Here is a 20,440-nt window from a genome sequence, read left to right on the forward strand (position 1 = left end):
AGTATGGGCAGAGCTTCTCCCCTTTTGTCAGCTGAATCCATGGGAAGTCATTCAAGTTTCAGGGTGGGAATGAGATAAACTGGGATAATTCCTAAATACAGCTCAACAAAAGGCTTCCTTAAGGGCTGGGTTACTGCCAAGCAGGCAGGGAACAATCCCGTGGTGCTGTTGGATACTCAGGGAGATTCCACGCACTCTGTGGTATCCACAAGCAAATGCTGCTGTTGGATGCAGCAAGGGGCTCCTACAGGGAGAAAAAAAAAATCTCATTTCTTTGTGATTTGTTTGTGTTTTCATTGTGAGTGACTTGTTGGGAAAGCAATGACTCAAAGTATTCTATAAACCAGCTAATTTTTTACCTTGTGAGTTTGATTTATTTTGTATTGGGAAAATAATGGTATGGGAAAAGATTCTTGCCTTTATTCTATGGATGTGTAATTTTGTCTCAGCCAAATGGTCATCACATGTTTGCTGAGGTCGCTGAGCCAGGAAATGGGAGTGACAGGAAAAAGCCCAGGAGTGTGCGAGGCAGAGATCGAGAACCTCCCAGGACAACCTTTCTGGGGGGCTTTGGGGATGATTACGGGTCCCATGTTTGCTGAGGTCGCTGAGCCAGGAAATGGGAGTGACAGGAAAAAGCCCAGGAGTGTGCGAGGCAGAGATCGAGAACCTCCCAGGACAACGTTTCTGGGGGGCTTTGGGGATGATTACGGGTCCCATGGGAGTTCAGGAATCCTGAGAGGGTTCAGGGTCCTGGGACCCCACAGTCACCTGTCCACTCCTTCCTTTGAAGCTGCCAGGAAGAACCAAGAAAGGTGAGTGGGGAGCTCAAACCACAGTCTTCCATTTTACCCCAATCCCCAAAACTCTCATTCCCTCCCCCACATTCCATTTATTCCCTCAGGCCCCCCCTGGATCCCCTGGCCCCCCCAGAGGAGGGGGAGGTGCTGTACACCCACGTCATTGTCACCAAGAGGGCAGGGGTTGAGTACAGGGGGGATACAAGCAGAGGGACACGTCACCCACGAGTGTCACCCCACCCAGATCCCACAGCCCGTGTCTCTCGCAGCGTCCCCCCGTGCCACCACCTTCCAGGATCCCCAGGTGACCTACGCGGAGCTGCGGGGACCCCAGGGGCGACTGCAGGAACCTGGTGACATCTATGGGAATGTGCTGTGACACTGGGGGAATCTGGGGGGCACTGGGGGCCCCCACCCATGGGCACACACTCATGTGTGAGCTGTCAGAAAAAACTGCCCCTCCCACTCCCCGTGGAGGCACAAAGATCCCAACAGCAATGAGAGAGAATAAAACCAACAGCAACAGCTACATTGTTGAGAGTATAAATTGTCGCACAAGGAACGATTTTCAGGGAAAGCCACTAAAAAGGAACAAATCCCAGACACTGTCCCCAGCATGCTTCCTCCACAAGAGGAACCTGGCAAGGCCCAGGACCTTCCTTGCTCTGATTGCCAAAGTGGCCTTCAGGGGGCTCTGGATTCTCTTGTCCCCTGTCCCAAATACCTCCTCTGCCCTGTTTCCCACAAGATGATGGCACAAAGGCACTGTTGGTGTTGCTGAGCCTCTGCCTTTCACAGGGCAGTTGGGATCAGGCCATGGCACAGGTTGGGTTGTCAGAGACAGGAAAAGTTTAATATCTGGAGATATTTTGCAACACCTGTGTGTGGCAGGGGTGGGTCAGGCCCTGCTTTTGGTGAGAGAGGGCCCTGTCTGTCCACCAGTCTGTCAGCCATGGCACACTGGGGCCAGTGCGCCCTCTGACAAAGCCATCTCCTGAGCAATCACATGACCAGAAGTGCCATTTGGTTAAAGGGCCCTTGGTGGCCCAGCTGGCTTAAAAGGTGGCCAAGTCCATGACCATGCCTGCTCTTAAGGTGTCTGTCCCATCCAGTCTGGAAGAAAGGATTTGACAACTAATTTAAATGAAAAATAGCTGCAAAGGAAATTGGAAGCATTCCTGGAATAGAAAGAAAACCTATCTCTAAAATTTTTTAAATTTCAAAAATCATGGGGCTTCAAGGCAATAGTGCAAGGAAAGGAATAACAGCTCCTTACTCTGAAATTTATAAAGCAGAATAGAACAGAATGAACAACATAATGAACAACACAAACCCAGAACTTTCCCTCCCACTTAGCGCTGTTGGCTTTTGTGGCAGTTAAAACCGTGGCCAGCGGGGGGCGCGGAAGGGAGCACTCCCGGCCAGCAGGGGGAGCCCCGGTCCAGCTCCATCCCCTAGGGGCCATGGCGGCCTCGGACGGGAGGCAGGAGGGGAAATCGCTCCTTTTGCAAACTCATGGGCACCAATCGGTCCCAGCACGACCACCGGCAGCGGGCAGAAGCCACTAAGGCAGCAGGTTGGATCCCAGTGCCCACTGGCAGAGTCCCGGGGCCAGACCCATGCCCTTCACAACACCCGCGACCGCTCTCCATGATCCCCAATGGAAGGAAGGCAGCACCTGACCCCAGGCAGGTTTTGAGTGCACAGCAGCACCTCTGGTGGCTTTATACCACAATTCCTGCAAACCCTCAGCCTTTCACTCAGGTGAGGAGGGCAGGGATGGAGCAGCTTTGGGGCCACCTGGAATCCACACAGGGTCACTCCACCAAGCCCCACCATGGCCATGGGTAGAGCCACTGACCGATACATCCACACTTTTCTCTCTATATTTGTGGACAAAGTCGGAATCCAAGCATTCTTTCCATGAGGTTCCTCAAGGCTCCAGATATTGTTCAAGAAGGAGGATCCCAGGAAGGCTGTTGGCATATTGTTGTGCAATTTGCACTAGATTTGTGGTTCTCTCTGTCCCTTACAAAGAGGAACAAAGGATCAATTGCTGCATTTCCAGGCTGGTTCCCCCCACAGCTGCCCCTGCAGGAGGGGTTTCCAGCAAGCCCTGCTCTGAAAACCATCAAAGGCCCTCACAGATACACTGCTTGAGCTCTCTTTGGCTTGTGTGCTTCTTGCAGAGCTGACCAAACCACAGGCAGGCCTTTTCTGCCCCCACAGAATTCTCACATCTGCTGCAGCTCTAAAGCTGCCAGAATCAAAGCCAAGGGGGCAGGAGGGACCCTCAGGTGCTGGCTGCCACCTGGGGCTGGCTAGAGCAGGGCTGGGCAATGGCCATCCCTGTGCAGTGGGGCTGGGCCATGGCTGGGCCCCACCCTTGGATGGCCACTGGCTTCAAGGAGCAGGAGTTTGGGGCCTCCTTCCTGCTCAGGGTTCCATTCCCCAGCTGCTCTTGCGGGCTCAGATCCTGCAGGGGACGGGCAAAAATGGAGAAGTCTGGACCCCTCTGAAGCTGCCAAGCTCCAGGACAGGACCCTCTTCCCCAGCATGTGTCCCCCCTGGGACAGGATCCCCCCAGGACAGGAGCCCCCTGGATGTGCCCCCTAAGGACAGAACCCTTCCCCCCCATGTGAGATAGGTGTCAAATGGCCTTTTCCTTCTTCAGCAGGAGACAGAAACTGGAAGTGTTGGGGGGTAAAAGCTGCACTCCCCCACCCCCCACAGCATCTCCAGCCCTCCCTGCACCCCTCACCCCTGCTTCCCCCACCCTGGGCTTCCCCCACCCTGGGCTTCCCCCAGCCTGTTCCCTGCTCCAGGTGCCCCCAAGGACCACCAAGGCACAAACGGGGGAGTTGTGAAATTGAGGGATAAAATGATGGAAATGGAATAAAGAGAGGGAAAAATCACTGGAGGATGGGGAACACAGACCCAGAGCAGCTCAGAATCTTTCTGGGGTGACACCCTGGACACCGGCACCATGTGGGGCTGGTGCTGGCTCTGGGTCACCCCAAAATCTGAAGCACCCAGGCAAGGAGCTGCAACCCATGGGCTCACCCAGCCACTGCCCATCCCTGGCACCCCCATTCCCCCGGGAACGGAAACATGGGACCTCCATTCCTTATGTCCCACTCTCTCTGCAGCCCCCATCCCAACACTGACATTCCCTAGGATCTCCATGGCCCAGCACCCCATTCCCAAGGAACACCTTCCCATTCATTCCATCCCCTGAAATCTTCCTAGGACCCATCATTCTCCCATCCCATGAACTCAAATCCTTGGAGCCCACATACCCCCAGGACTCCCATCCCTGAGTCCCCCCAGGTATGGAGATGCTCATTCCAGTGGCACCCCCATTGCCGGATATTCCCCCTACTCAGGACCCCATTTACCAGTGACCCCATTCCTGTCTCCCAAAAACCACCAAATTGCCAACTCCTGGGAACCCCATGACCCATTTTGTCGCACCCACCCATGTCCCCAGCCTGTCCCCAGCCTGTCCCTAGCAAGAGCCACCTACGCATGAGGTCGAGATGTGACCTCGCTTCCTTCCCCTTCATCCGAAGAGCCGCCAGCCAGGGGAGCGGTGGCCACAGCAGCGAGTGACAGCCAGTGCACATGGCTGGGGACACCGGGATGGCGGGGAAGGTGGCGCTGCTCCTGTGGGGTGAGTGCCCCGGGCACGGGACTGACACCCCAGGGATGGGGAGGGAAGGGATTACAGGCAGGCTGTGGGGTCCCCTGAGGTCCCCAGTGCCAGCAGTGCCAGTCCATGTTACCCACAGTGGAACTGGGTGTGACTGGGGATGTAGGGTGGCTTTGGGGACAGGAAGACGGGGCAGGAATTTGGTGATGAGGATGTGGGGACAGGAATGTGGGGACTGGCACCTTTGGGCTCAGGCAGCTCCAGGGATAGGGACAAGGGAATTGGGATGCAGGGACAGAAGGGGACAAGAACAGTGAGGATGTGGCCATGGGGATGGGATCATGGGGATGGGATCATGAGCTGGTGGGGGTGACATGGGACAGCATGGGATGTGTCCAAGGTGTCCTCATGCCCAGGGTGTCCACAGTGTCCCCATGTTCTGCCTCAGCCGAGGGTGGCCTTGGTATCCCTGTTCCCAAAGTGTCTCTGCCACAGGGATGTGGTGCACAGGTGGCTGTGACACAGATGTGTCTCTGCCTCTCCAAATCTTTTCGAGACCACCCAGACACACTTTCTCAAAAGAACTGCAGTCCCTATGGAGACAGTTTGGGGACAGCCCCCACACCCCATGCTCCAGCGCTGCTATCCCTGCAGTGCCACCCCCAACCAGCCCTGTCCCTTCTCCCTTCCAGCCCAGACCTTCATCTTTGCTGGTGAGTCCTCAGGGGATGCCATGGCCCCACCTCGCTGTCCTCAGCCCCACAGTGGCCCTGGCAGGCTGGTGTCCCCTGTCACCCGCAGGTGCCCAGACCACCCAGCTCCTGGTGGAGCCCCCCTGGAGGCCAGCAGTGCTGTGGGACCGGGTGACATTGACCTGCCAGAGCTTGGGGACCACCAGTGCCACCACCTGGTACAAGGATGGGCAGCGTTGGTGGCAGGAGGGACATGAGTGTTTTACTGTCACTGAGAGTGGCACCTACACATGTGACAGACCTGGCACTGGCCGCAGCCCCCCCTTGACAGTCTCAAATGGTGAGGGGGGTTCTTTAATAATTCGAGTCCCTGACAAGTCTGGGTCGGCTCCAGTTGGTGGGTGGCCTCACACCCCATGGCTCTGAGGACAAGAGCCTGTCCCCAGGACACCTTGACATCCCAGTGCATCCCATCTCATCCCAGTGTACCCAGATGTCCCTGGTGCCAGGGGCACTCACCTCAGAGCTTTCTTGAGCCTCTCAGTGAGATGGGACCCTCCTGTCCCACAGATGATCTGGTGCTGCAGGTGTCAGCACAGGCACTGCTGGAGGGGGACACGGTGACACTGCGCTGCCGGAGCTGGTTGAACAACACGGTCACTGAGGTGCAATTTTACCAGGATGAGAAGGATCTGATGGTGCCCATCGATAGGACCGAGTTGTCCCTGTCCCGTCTGCAGCTGAACCACAGCGGCAGCTACAGCTGCAGGGCCTTGGTGAGGTCCTTTATGTCTTGGTCAGCAGCAGTGACAGTGACAGTGCATGGTGAGCACCCACATGGCTGGAACTCCAATCTCCTCACATCCCAAGGCCCCTTCCCAGTGCACTCAGACTCACAGTCCTCACCTCCCCTCTCCTTCCCTGAGCTTTTCTCAGTGCCAGTGCTGGAGGGTCCCCCCAAGCCCACCGAGGGGTCCCCCCTGACTCTCAGCTGCCTCAGCACCCCCAGCCCCCTGAGGCCCTGAGCCCCCCTCCTGCACATGTTCTACCGGGATGGGCAGGTGGTGGGGGGCCTGCAGGGGTCCCTGTAGCTGCTGGTGCTCAACATGCGGGTCTCCCACTCGGGGAATTACAGCTGCCAGGTGCGCTCCGAGGGGGGGTTTTGTGGACGAGAGGCACCCAGCTCCACGTCACGGTGCGCAGTGAGTGTGGGGATAGGCACAGGGAGCCCCCACAGCCTCCTCGGATGCCCTGCCTGGGGACCTCCACATCCCCCTGAAACCTTTCTTTGGTCCCTCCACCCCTGCCCTGTGTCCCCTCACCCCTCTGTGGTGTGACCCCATCCCCGACATCCCCCACCACACCCATCCCCCTGTCCCTATCCCCCCACACTGGCTGCCAGCCCCTACCTGTGGCCTCAGCCCTGTCTGTGTCCCCACAGTGCCCGTGGCCAATGCCACCATCACCCCTGGCCCCCTGTCAGATCAGGTGCACGCAGGTCACAACGTGACCCTGCGCTGCTCAGTGCAGGTGGGCTCAGCCCCTGTCACCTTCACCTGGCTGCACAACGGGCAGGAGGTGGCCCGGGGTCCCCTCCTGGAGCTCAGGGACATTGATGTGGGACGTTCGGGCACCTACCAGTGCATGGCCACAAACCAGCTGGGACAGGACGGGCACCGCGTGTTCCAGGCACTCAGCCCAGAGCTGGCCCTGGAGGTGACACCTGGCTCACCCTGCCTCACAGGTGGGTTCACACAGGGTCATCAGGGTGTTCAGGACGCCTGCAGTTCAGAGTGACCCCAATGTGTCCCTCTATCCCCAGCAGTGGCTGTGAATGTCGGCAGGACCCTCCTGTTCCTGCTCCTGCTCCTGGCTGTCATCGGGGGCTGTCACTGGTGGCACCACCGGGGTGGGTGACAATGGGGGAGGGGGTCCTGGAGTGAGGGGGAGCCCCCAGAGTGGGGGCAGAGATCAGGAATCTGGTGGGAACCAGGGCTACTGTGGTGATTTGGGTGTCCCGTGGGTCGTTGGATCTGCCGAGGTCCCGGGAAGGTTCAGGGGTCCTGGGGTCCCCTCGGTCACCCCCTTCCCTTTCCCTTGCAGCTGCCAGGAAGCTCCAGGACAGGTGAGTGGGGGACTCGGGCTGGGACTCCCCTTTCCCCCTCCCCAGATACCACCCCGAGCCCTCCCCATCCTCCTCAGATCCCCCCAGAGGAGGGGGCTGTGCTCAACACCCACATCATGGGCCCTGAGTGGGCAGAGGGTGAGTACAGGGGGGGACAGGGACACGTCACACACGGGTGTCACCCCCACCCAGATGCCCACAACTGCTGTCACTCTCTGGGCCCCCACAGGTGTCCCCCAGCCCTGCCCCACCTCAGGATCCAGAAGTGATCAACGCGGAGCTGTCGGGACCCCCAGGACAGCAGGACCCCCATGACTACAATGACGTGCTGTGACACTGGGGGCACAGGGGGGCACTGGGTACATGGATTCCCCTCAGGGGTCTCTTATTCCCCTTCAGAGGACCCCTTAGACTCCTCCTTCCCTCTCCCAGTGTTGGTGGAGCACACAACGTTTTTCCCTCTTACTGTACCCAAAATGATGCTTTTGATTAAACTGTGAGAAACAAGGCTCACTCTTTAAAATTTTTGATGTTTAATAACAAATAAAAGGGACATTAAACAGCATGCTGGGTGCCTGGCAACTGCCAGAGGCACATTGTTATCTACAACAATTCCTCTTCCATACCTTTTCACTGTATATATTGTTAAATATTTAATTGGAAGAGTTATACATATTCAAACATTCTTTCCAGTTTATGTGTTACAGGAATCCTTTTACATGGTTTGACCCTTGATTCATTTTCATAAAGTACGTGCCATACTGCAGATTAAATTTATATATTTTATGTCCTCACAAGGCCCCCCTGTTCTGTGGTTTGACAGTTCTTGATAACTGAACGGTCAGTGGCAAATTCCTCTTTGCATTCTATCTTTTGATGTTTTTTCACTTGCTACTTTTCAATGTGTTCCTATCGTACAGATGAGAAACTCCACCAGTACATTAAATCAACATTAGCTATTTCACAAAGTTATCTGAGTTATTCTCACCATTGTCACTTAGTTACATAAAAAAAGGCTTTAGCTACTACTGCAACAGGTAATGTTGTAATACCCGGCACATTGTCTCTATTTTGATATTTTGGGAGGGCCTAAACTATAATATTTTTTTCACAATGAAATATATATTGTACACAGAGTTTAGAGTAAAAAGTCTGACAAACTGTAGTGTACCAAAAGCAGTTAAGAACTGATTACAAACTGTATTGTATCAAAATAATTTGCAAAAACCCAATACAATAGTGAAAACCAATGACTACATAGTCATTCATAAAAGTGGGAAGGTGTATGGAAGGGTTTATTTGACTTATCCTTATCCTGCTCTGATTTTATCAGCAATAAATTCAATTCATATCTCTAAATCATAAGCAGTTTTACCCGTGACAGGATTTGATGAGTGATCTCTCTTGGTCCTTGTCTCAACCCAGGAACCCTTTGCTCAATTTTCTCTCCCCATCCAGGTGTGGAGGGCAGTGAGAGAGCGGCTGTGGTGGGTGCGGGGCATGCGGCCACTGTCCATGCACGGCAAGGCAGGGAGGAGGAGGAGGGTCCAGGTCAGGTTGTTCAGAAGATTGTTGTGGGATTTGCACACCAGTTTGGGACTCTCTCAGTCCCTTGGGGACAGGGACAAAATGATCAATTGCTACATTTCCAGACTGGTTCTCCCACAGCTGCCCCAGCAGGGGGTGTTTCCAGCCAGCCCTGCTCTGAAAACCATCAAAGGCCCTCACAGAGCCACTGCTTGGGCTCCCTTTGGGTTTTATTCTTCTTGCAGGGCTGAGCAAACCACAGGCAGGCCTGTTTCTACCCACAGAATTCTCACCTCTGCAGCAGCTCTAAAGCTGCCAGAATCAAAGCCAAAGGGGCAGGAGGGACCCTCAGGTGCTGGCTGCCACCTGGGGCTGGCCAGAGCAGGGCTGGGCAATGGCCATCCCTGTGCAGTGGGGCTGGGCCATGGCTGGGCCCCATCCTTGCATTGACAGGGGTCCCCAGGATGTGCCACCCCTGGGACAGGATCCCCTCAGGACAGGAGCCCCTGGATGTGCTACCCTAGGACAGAACCCCCCACTTTCACATCTGAAATTGAGCACCAATAGCCTCTTGTTTCTTGGCAAGGAAAAGGAAAGTGAAAGTGTTGAGGAGGCACAGCCCAACGCCTCTATCACCCAGAGCCTCCCCCCGCCATCCCTGCATCCCCCACACCCCATTTTATGACTCCCCTGGTCCCTCCAACGCCTTCCCTGCTCAGGTGCTCCCTGAGATTGCTGAGTCAGGAATGGGGGTGAGGGGACATGGTACAAAAATGAGGAAAATAAGCAACAAAGAGAAATAAAGAGAGGAAAAATTCAAGGGTGGTGGAGGGCACAGAGGTAGAGCTATCCAGGACCCCCATGTGTTTCTGCCCAGGGAATGAGCACCCCAGGTTGGCTTTGTTAGGCTGTTAAACAACCAAAATCTGAAGTACCCAGGGAAGGAGCTGAGATCCCTGTGTCCATTGCGCCACTGCCCATCCCTGAAACCCCCATTCACCTGGCAACCTAACCATGGGACCCCCATGGCCTTGGTCTCTCCTCCCTGGGGACACCCATCCCAGGACTGCCATTGCCCAGCACCACCATTGCCTTGATCCCATCCCATGGACTGCTTCTTCCCCCACAACCCTTATTCCCGAGGGTCCCCATTTTCCCCCAGCACCCCCAACCCTGGCACCCACATGCCATGACCCCAAATCCTTGGGGACCATGTTCTTACAGCACCCCATCCCTGAATCCCCCCAGGCATGGAGACCCCAATTCCCCTGGACCACCATTCTCCTGGACACCGATCTTGGTTCTCCACATCCCCTGAGCCCCCCACTCCTGGCAACACCATCCCCCACCATGTCCCCAGACTATGCAGCCTTGTCCCCAGCCTGTGCCCAGCTTGTGGCCACCCTGCCCCCACCAAGGGCCACCTACACGTGGGGACAGACGTGACCTCGCTTCCTTCCCCTTCATCCAAAGTGCCGCCAGCCAGGGGAGTGGTGGCCACAGCAGCGAGTGACAGCCAGTGCACATGGCTGGGGACAACGGGATGGCTGGGAAGGTGGCGCTGCTCCTGTGGGGTGAGTGCCCCGGGGCACGGGCCTGACACCCTGGGGATGGGGAGGGAAGGGGGCACAGGGGGGCTGTGGGGTCCCCTGAGTTCCCCAATGCCAGCAGAGCCAGTCCATGATACCCACAGTGGACCTTGGTAAGACTGGGGATGTAGAGTGGCTTTGGGTACAGGAAGAGGGGGCAGGAATTTGGGGATGGGGATGTGGGGACAGGAATGTGGGGACTGGCACCTTTGGGCTCAGGTAGCTCCGGAGATAGAGACAAGCAAACTGGGATGCAGGGACAAGAACCATGAGGATGTGGCCATGGGGATGGGATCATGGGGATGGGATCATGAGCTGGTGGGGGTGACATGGGACAGCATGGGCTGTGTCCGTGGTGTCCTCATGCCCGGGGTGTTCTCAGTGTCCCCATGTTCTGCCTCAGCCCGGGGTGGCCTCGACGTCCCTCTTCCCAAAGTGTCTGTGCCACAGGGATGTGGTACACGGGTGGCTGTGACACAGACATGTCCCCCTGCCTGTCCAGACTTTTGGGGACCACCCACACACTTTCCCACAAGAGCATCTGTCCCCACGGGGACACTTTGGGGACAGCCACCACACCCTGTACCCCATGTGCCTCTGTCCCCATGGTGACACTCCCACTGAGCCCTGTCCCTTCTCCCTTCCAGCCCAGACCCTCGGCGTCACTGGTGAGTCCTCAGGGGATGCCATGGCCCCAATCCGCTGTGCCCAGCCCCACACTGGCCCTGGCAGGCTGGTGTCCCCTGTCACCCACAGGTGCCCAGACCACCCAGGTCCTTGTGGAGCCTCCCTGGAGGCCAGCGGTGCTTTGGGACCGGGTGACACTGACCTGCCAGGGCTCGGGGACTGCCGGTGCCACCACCTGGTACAAGGACCGGCAGCGTTGGTGGCAGAAGGGACAGGACCGCCTCACTGTCACCGAGAGTGGCACCTACACATGTGACAGTCCCGGCACTGGGCGCAGCCTCCCCTTGACAGTCTTAGATGGTGAGGGGAAACCTTTAATGATCATGGGGGCCCCAGAGCGGTAAGGGTGGGCTCCATTCCGTGGATGGCCTCACACCACTTGCGTGGCAAGAGCCTGTGCCCTGCACACAGGGACATCCCGGTGCACCCCAGAGCACCCCAGTGCACCCGCATGTCCCCGGTGCTATGGGCACCCACCTCAGACCAGTCTCATCAGTGAGATGTGACCTTCCTGTCCCACAGACCAGCTGGTGCTGCAGGTGCCAGCGCGGGCACTGCTGGAGGGTGACACCTTGACACTGCGCTGCCGGTGCCGGCAGGAAAACCATCTCATCAGGGTGCGATTTTACCGGGAGGAGAAGGAAATCAGGGGGTCCCTCAGTGGGAACAAGCTGTCCCTTTCACCTCTGCAGCTGCACCACAGCGGCCGCTACCGATGTGAGGGCTTGGTGGGGTTCTGGCAGTCACGTTCAGCACCAGTGACAGTGACAGTGCATGGTGAGCACACCCATGGCTGGAACTTTAATATTTTGACACTCCCAAAGCCACTTCCCAGTGCTCTCAGAGTCACAGTCCTCCCCTCTTCTCTCCTTCCCAGAGCTCTTCTCGGTCCCAGTGCTGGAGGGTCCCCCAAAGCTCACCGTGGGTTCCCCCCCGACTCTCAGCTGCCTCAGCACCCCCAGCCCCCTGCGGCCCCGAGCCCCCCTCCTGCACGTGTTCTATCAGGATGGGCAGGTGGTGGGGGGCCCACAGGGGTCCCCGCAGATGCTGGTGCCCGCTGTGGGGGTCTCCCACTCAGGGAATTATGGCTGTGAGGTGCGCTCCCAGGGGGGGGTCCGTACAGAAGAGCAGCAACCGGCTCCGCGTCACGGTGTGCAGTGAGTGTGGGGATGGGCACGAGGAGCCCTCACAGATGCATCGGGACCGCCACACTGCCTGGCATCTCCCAGCCCTCCCTGACGCCTGCTCTGGGGCACCCAACCTTTTCCAGATCCCTCCCTGCCCCCCCCGTCCTTTCTCGGGTCTCTCCTCAGGACCCCTAGCCTGTACATGGGTACCCTCATCCTTCCCTGGTGCATCTTATGTGTCCTGCCATCGCTGCCCCGGGTTGCTCCTAAGCTCCCCCCATTCCTGGCTTGTGTTTCCCTCCATCCTTCATTGGGTCCCCTCCCCCATCCTTGGGTCCCTCCACCCCTCTCTGAGGTCTCTGCACATTGCCCAAGTCTCACCATCCCCCCCCATGGTCCCCGTACCCTTCCTGGTGTTGCCCACCTCCCTCTCCAGGTGTTCCCTCCCTGACCCCCTTATCATCCCTCGGGGTTCCTTTCTAAGCCTCCCTCCCCCAATCTCTGTACCCCCTCTCCCTCACTGGAATTCCCCTGCCCCTCCTTGACACCCCCCCGGGTCCCTCACTGTACCCTGGTGTCCCACTCTCCCGCAGGGGTCCCGCCCTCGGGGGTGTCCCTGTCAGCACAGCCCCCTGGGGGACAGGTGGCACTCGGGGACAGCCTGGTGCTGAGCTGTGCAGTGGCCATATGGACAGGTCCCCTGTCCTTCTCCTGATACCGGGAGGGCTCGGGAACACTGGTGGGCACCAGCCCCCACCTGGAGCTGCACCACGTTGGGGACAATGACAGCGGCCAGTACCGGTGCCGTGTCAGTGACGGGAACAGCCTGTCTGAGAGTGACCCCCTGAATGTCACCATCCTGGGTGAGCAAGACGCTCGGGCTGGGGATGACCCCACCCACCGCACCCCATTCCAACCTACCAGGTACAAGCACCGCCTCTGTCCCCGCAGTGCCCGTGACCAATTCCACCATCACCCTCAGTCCCCTGTCACACCAGGTGAGTGCAGGTGACAACGTGACCCTGCACTGCTCAGTGCAGGTGGGCTCAGCCCCTGTCACCTTCACCTGGCTGCACAACGGGCAGGAGGTGGCCCGGGGTCCCCTTCTGGAGCACAGGGACATCGATGTGGGACATTCAGGCACCTACCAGTGCGTGGCCACCAACCAGCTGGGACAGGACGGGCACCGCGTGTTCCGGGCACTCAGCATTGAACTGGCCCTGGAGGTGACACCTGGCTCACCCTGGGTCACAGGTGGGGTCTCAGGGGGTCACCAGGGTGTTCAGGACTCCTGCAGTTCAGAGTGACCCCAATGTGTCCCCTCTGTCCCCAGCACTGGCTGTGAATGTCGGCAGGACCCTCCTGTTCCTGCTCTTGCTCCTGGCTGTCATCGGGGGCTGTCACTGGTGGCACCACCGGGGTGGGTGACAATGCGGGGGGTACAAGGTCCTACAGGAACTGGGTGGAAGCCCTACACACTGGGGGTCTGTTGGGGCATCACCCAAAGCCCCTGAGCTGGAGGAAGCTGAGCCCCCAGTGACCTTTGCTTGGGGGTCTTTTGGAGGGTCCTGGGCTGTCCCATGAAGGGCCTTGAGGAATATTGGGGTGACACTGGGATCTCCTGGGGGCTTTTAGGGAGGTGTTGGAGAGTTGTGCAGGGATGTTAAGAGATCCTCAGGGATCCTGGAGCAGTTTGGAAGCTTCTCTGCATTCCATTCTTGGGGTTCCTGGAGGCTTGAGGGGTACTCAGGGGTTCAGGGTTCCTGGGAAGGGGGCTGGAGTACATGGGTGCCTCAGGTGTTCTGGGGCTCCTCAGGGGTGCTTTGGGGTGCAGGGGCCTGGCAGTCCAGTAGAAATCAGTGTCTGGTGGGGGCTCAGGGCTCCAGTGGATATTTAAAGGTCCCAGGTGGAGTTGGGGCCCAGGGGACCCCATGATCACCCCATCCTCTTCTTCTTGCAGCTCTCAGGAAATCCCAGGACAGGTGAGTGGGGAGTTCCAGCCATGACTCTGCCTGACTCCCTCCCCAGACACCCCTCAGACCCCCCCTTATCCCCACAGGAGCCCCTAGAACCCCCTTATCCCCTGGAGGTGGGGGAGGGGCTGGACATGAGGGGGCAGGGGGTGACTATGGGGGATGGGTGGGGACATGGACATGTCACCTATGGATGTCACCCTAAGCCAGGTGTCTCTTCCTGTCCCCCCCCAAGGACCCCCAGGTGACCCATGCAGAGCTGCCAGGACCACATGGGTGACTGCAGGACACTGGTGACATGCATAGGAACGTGCTGTGACAATGGGGGACACTGGGAGTCCCCATCCCATGGCTCCCATGGTGGCCCATCCGGCCTGGGGTGATGGCCACAAGTCAGGGGGTCTGCACAGGGCACCCAGTGCTCCCCTTTCCCCCTCCCAGTGCTCCCAGTACACCCATGGCTTGCCAGCCTCGTCCTAGTGCTAGGGGACACAGGACCCATTTCCTTCTTATTTAGTCCAAAATGCAGCTTTTTGGATAAATTGGCAGAGATGGTGTTTATTCAGCTTTGTTGAGCTTTAGGAATGGGATTCTCCAGTTCTGTGTTGCCACTAAAACCCAGGGGCTGCTGCCCCTTTCCCTACCGCTCCCCATGGAGGCACAAAGATCCCTAAAGTCTGAGAGAAGAAAAATTTCCTGAATGAGCAATTAAAGAACAAAACCAACAGCAACAGCAACAAGGTTCAGAGTCCAAATTGTCACACAAGAAACGATTTCCAGGCAAAACCACCAACAAAGAACAATCCCCGAACACTTCCCATCCATCACGTTTCCTCCACCAGAGGAATCTGGCAGAGCCCAGGACCTTCCTTGCTCTGATGGCCAAAGTGGCCCTCAGGAGGCTCTGGATTCTCTTGTCCCCTGTCCCAACACCCCTCCTCTGCCATGTTCCCCACACGAGGACCTCAAAAAGGCACTGAGGAGGTTCCTGAGCCTCCCACTTTCCCAGGGCAGTCAAAACCAGGCCACGGCACAGGGCAGGGTGACAGAGACAGGAAAAATTTGAAGTTGGAGACATTTTCGAACAGCTGTGTGTGGCAGGGGTCGGTCAGGCCTTGCTTTTGGTGAGACAGGGCACCATCTGTTATTGGAATATAAATCCCAATATTACCAGTTAGATTGTGCCTGGGCCAGTCTGACCCTCGCTGCTGGGCCAAAGGCAGCAAATGCGGTGTATCACCCCAGAGATACCTTGGCTTGCTGGTGGTTGCAGCTGGGCACTGAACGAGTCCAGGCTTGTTAGGAACCCCGTTTACCTCAGGAGAAATGGATTCAGGCAATGGTGAAGAGAAAAAGGAGAGGATTCTGCTGGAGGGTTTAATGTCCAGAGGTTTATTCCATGGTTACAGAGGTCTGAACTCAAGCAACTGCTCCAACAGAATCTTTGCCGCATGATCTGATTCACCTTTTAAGCTCAGGGACAGGGGGAGGGGAGGTACAGGTGAGCCACCAACCAGGTGAGAGAGGCAGGGTCTCAGGGGAAGATGACACCCAGTCAGGCCAATGACCGCTGGACATAGGGGCATCCTTTGAACTTGACCAATCACATGATGCCTTGCTGGAATGCTAAGCCTGATTGACAGGACTCACTCAGCATGGGGGCAAGGGGTAAGGGAGAGAGGTATTGGCACACCTGGGGAAGTTACATGGAAGTCTAAAATGGGACATTACAGCACGCCACAACATCTCCCCCTAGTTTTGTTTAAAAAGAAGAGGACTGTGTTTGTGGTGCAGAATGATTGCTAAACCATGGTTGGCAAACCAGTTCTTCCTCTACAGGAGGGTGAGTGTTTTCCACTGAAGCTTCCAGGTCATCTATTGGAGCACTGAGGGCTTCCAAATGGTAGACCTCAGGAGGGGGAGATGAGCTTGAAATTAACTTGAGGACCATGCGTTTGATTAGTCCAAAAACAATGCTAACAACTACAATAACGAAAATAAACAGCACTAAAAACAGTTTTCAGAATAGATCCCAACCAGCCCGAGAGTCCCCAGCCTTTGAACAGTCCATTCAGCCCGTTGTCAGTTTCTCTGTTGATGTCCGGGAGCCTCTGTCAAGGTAGTCCATATGTGGTTTGGGCTGCGGCACTATGCAGGAGGTGACAGGTGGGATGATCACGAGTAGGACGAGAAGCAGGCTCGGTCTCATGGCGTCTCGAGGCTACACATGAACAGTGGGATCTAAACTGGTACAAAAACTTGAAACAAACATATATTACAAACTATTCCAGATAGGAGGCTTAAATGGAATTTCCTCCAGAGAACACGTGCGGCGTTTTCTTCTCCAGGCAGCATGAGCAACCTGGGGTGCTTCTGTGGATTTCTCTGAGACCTTGGCAACATAGGGCTTTACCCATTTGGAAGGAACCCACCTTAAACCAGAGGGGGTGGACACACAGGCGTATCCACGTCCCCAAGTAACCAGTTTGTAAGGTCCCACCATTTTCCAAGTCTCAGGGTCCTTTACTAAAACTGGAGGTTTTTCTTTCATTAACCTATGATTGCTCCTCCCAAAGTGGCGTAGGATGGGTGGGTTCAGGCTGTCAAAAGAACAATTCAGAAAATTGATTGTGAATAGCACCCTGGATAACCGGATGTGGGGAGGTTCCACCTTCAGAACTGTTGTTGCTGGTCCAGGACCCTTTTAATATCACAGTGAGTTCTTTCTACAATGGCTTGACCTGTAGGGGAGTAGAGGATGCCAGTTTTGTGCTCTACTCCCCATTGCTGCAGGAAGCTCCCGAATTCCTTGGATTTGTAAGCAGGCCCATTATCAGTTTTCAGCTCCTTGGGGATGCCCATGAAAGAAAAAGCCTGTAAAAGGTGCTTAATAGCATCGATAGATGATTCTCCTGTGTGGGCAGAAGCATAGACCGCTCCAGAAAAGGTATTTACACTAACATGAACATATTTCTGCCGTCCAAAAGACTGTATGTGTGTTACGTCTGTTTGCCACAGTTCACAACTGTTCAGTCCCCTTGGGTTTGCTCCCGTACTCACTGTAGCGAGTGCATGTTGTTGGCAATTTGGGCATGGGGCCACAATCGCTTTGGCCTGTTCTCGAGTGATGTTAAACTGACAAACCAGGCCAGGTGCATTTTGGTGGAAAAGCTGGTGGCTGATTTTTTCCTGTTCAAAAACATTTGGGAGAGTGGCCATCACTGCAGGTGCAGCAAGAGCATCTGCCCTTCTGTTGCCTTCAGCGACAAACCCTGGCAAGTCAGCGTGTGACCTGACATGCATCACATAAAAAGGTTGCTCTCGGTGAGTGACTAACTTTACCAGTTTTGAGAGCAATTAGAAAAGTGTGATGTTAGACACATCTTGCAGTATTGCTTGATCTGCCCTGGATACTACTCCTGCCACGTATGCAGAGTCTGTAATCAGATTAAATGGTTCTGAGAACCTTTCAAAGGTCCTAACAACCGCAGCCAATTCAGCAACCTGAGGTGAACCTTCCACCTCAGCAATGTCTGTCTCCCACTGCTGGGTTTGAGGATCCTTCCAAGTCATAACAGACTTGTGGGACCTCCCGGATGCATCTGTGAAGACAGTTAGAGCCCTTTTTAAAAGTCTCCTACTTAGAGCACTTCTCAATTTTAAGGTAAATTGAACATCTTGTTCGAACAATTTGTGAGCGGGCCACACTACTGAAATTTGTCCTGAGTAGGAATCCAGAGCAAACTGCAACACTTCATTTTCTTGAAACAATTGTTCCAGTATTTTCATAGTATTTTGACCTGATTTTAACTCAACTGGAATGTGAATGCACTTAAAATCACATCCTGCTAACTCCCTGATCCGGGTCCTTGCTTTCCGGATCAGTTCTGCTACCAGCTCCTGAGGCTTTGTCAGTCTCTTGGACCTTTTGTGACTGAAGAAAACCCATTCTATGATCAAGAGAGGGTCCCTCTGGTCCCGGTCCTTTTTTGGTGTGTCCTTTGCCTTAGGTGTTTGTTTTTCCTCCCACTGGAAAATAATTCCATGGAGGTGTGGCAACTTACCTAGAATGATAAATTTGAATGGCAGGTCAGGCCGGCATCAGTTGGCCTGTCTTGTGGACATTGCAATCTGAACCTTTTCTAGAGCTTTCCGTGCCTCTGGGGTAATAGACCTAGGAGCACCTGGGTCCTCTCCCCCTTTCAATAAATTGAAAAGAGGGGCAAGGTCTTCGTTAGTCAGACCGAGCCATGGTCTTACCCAATTCAAAGACCCACACAACTTGTGGACATCCGCAAGGGTCTTGATCCTTGGATTGATTTCTAGTTTTTGAGGAACAATGGTCCTATTTCCAATTTCTAAGCCCAAATACTCCCAAGGTGGCATCTTTTGAATTTTCTTTTCCTGGAGCTCGAACCCTGCAACAATCAATGCATCGATCGTTAGGTCAAGCGCATGCGTGAGTAAATCATCATTGGGGGCACACACAAGGATATCATCCATGTAATGATAGATGATGGCCTTCTCTGCAGCTGCATGTACTGGGGAAAGCAGGGAAGAGACATACCACTGGCAGATAGCTGGAGATACCTTTAATCCCTGAGGAAGAACGGTCCAATGGTACCTTTTCATAGGTGATTCCATATTAATGGAAGGGACGGAGAATGCAAAACGCGGTGCATCGTCAGGGTGCAAGGGGATTTGGAAAAAACAATCCTTAATATCAATAACAGCCAGTTTCCAATCTTGGGGAAGCATTGTTGGGGATGGCATACCAGGTTGGGGAGAACCCATATCTTCAATTACATTATTAATTTGTCGGAGGTCGCAGAGGAGTCGCCATCTCTTTTGGTCAGCTTTTTGGATGACAAACACTGGAGAGTTCCATGGGGACATGGTCTCCACAATGTGGCCCTTTTTTAGTTGCTCTTCCACTAGTTCTTCCAGCACCTTTATTTTTTGTTTACTGAGCGGCCACTGTTTTATATCAACTGGTTTGTCTGTTTTCCACTTCAGTTTTTGGGTGGAGCGCTGTTGTTCAATGACTGCTGTACAAATATGCTGTGGAGAGTCTGGAATATCAATTGTGACACCCCACTGAGCCATTAAATCTCTCCCTAACAAAGGTTCCGAAAAATCTAACACAAATGGACGGATATTTGCCAATTGTCCGCTTGGTCCCTCAAATTGAATAATGCTTTTGGATTGTCTTGCCAATTGCAGACCTCCTACACCTCGAAGATGACCTGCAACATTTTGCAAAGGCCAACGTGCTGGCCAGTCTTGTACTGGCATCACCGTGCAGTCTGCACCTGTGTCTACAAGCATCTCAATGCGTTTAGACTCCCCACCCCCACTGACATTACACCATAATTTGGGTTTGTTTTTCCCAATAAGTGGGACCTGGGCGACTGTGGGCCCTTGTTTTTCGATATTTTCAGGTAAAGATGGCACAGGGATAGCTTGTGCAACAATTTGTCCCTTGGGAAGAAACAGGGGTGGGTGGAAACAATGCAGGCCGAGAACGAATTGCTCAGGATCTGATGTTGTCATTCCCGGAGCAATTCTGATCTCTTGTGGTGTGTGTTTGGTGTCCCCAATGACGATGTACTTACAATGAATTCGGTTCCAAGTACCTTTCTGTTCAGGATTAACAGAGACAAAATGCCAGTCAGTGTCCTCCAGGTGGAGTGACTCTGTCAGCTGCAACCTGTAAGGCTCATTGACAGAAGACGTGGTTAACACAGGATCATCTAAATCATACACAGTCTTTGAAGCACCTGCTTCACTTACACAAACATTAATATTATCGCGCGCTTGATTTGTTTTGCTACCCTTATTCCCTTGGCCTGCTCTTTTTGTGTCTGCACGCCTGGCAGGCGGGCGCTCCCTTTTCAGTTTTTTTGTTGTTGTTGACCCCCAGGCAGGGCTTGTAGTTCTCCTCCCCTGCCATTTCTAAATTCATCAAATTCCCTTTTCAGGGGGCACCGGTTACTCCAGTGCCCTAGGTTGTTACAAAGCAGGCATGGTTTTGTGGGCTCAGCCATTGCTGGTCTCCGCTGCTGCCCAGGGTACTGCTGTGCTGAGGGAAAAGGCGCAGGGCTGGCAACGGCGACGCGCTGAGGTGGTCTTGGCAGCAGCCTTGGTTCCGTAGCTTCAGCCACACTCATCAGAGGCTCTTTCCTGTTACAGACTAGAAGCATATCTTTTAGTGTGGGGTGAGATTCTATAGGAAGGCTCAGGATTGCCGCTTGACACTGTTTATTTG

This window comes from Melospiza melodia, chromosome 25 (assembly GCF_035770615.1).
Source record: "Melospiza melodia melodia isolate bMelMel2 chromosome 25, bMelMel2.pri, whole genome shotgun sequence".
Classification (NCBI taxonomy): Eukaryota; Metazoa; Chordata; class Aves; order Passeriformes; family Passerellidae; genus Melospiza; species Melospiza melodia.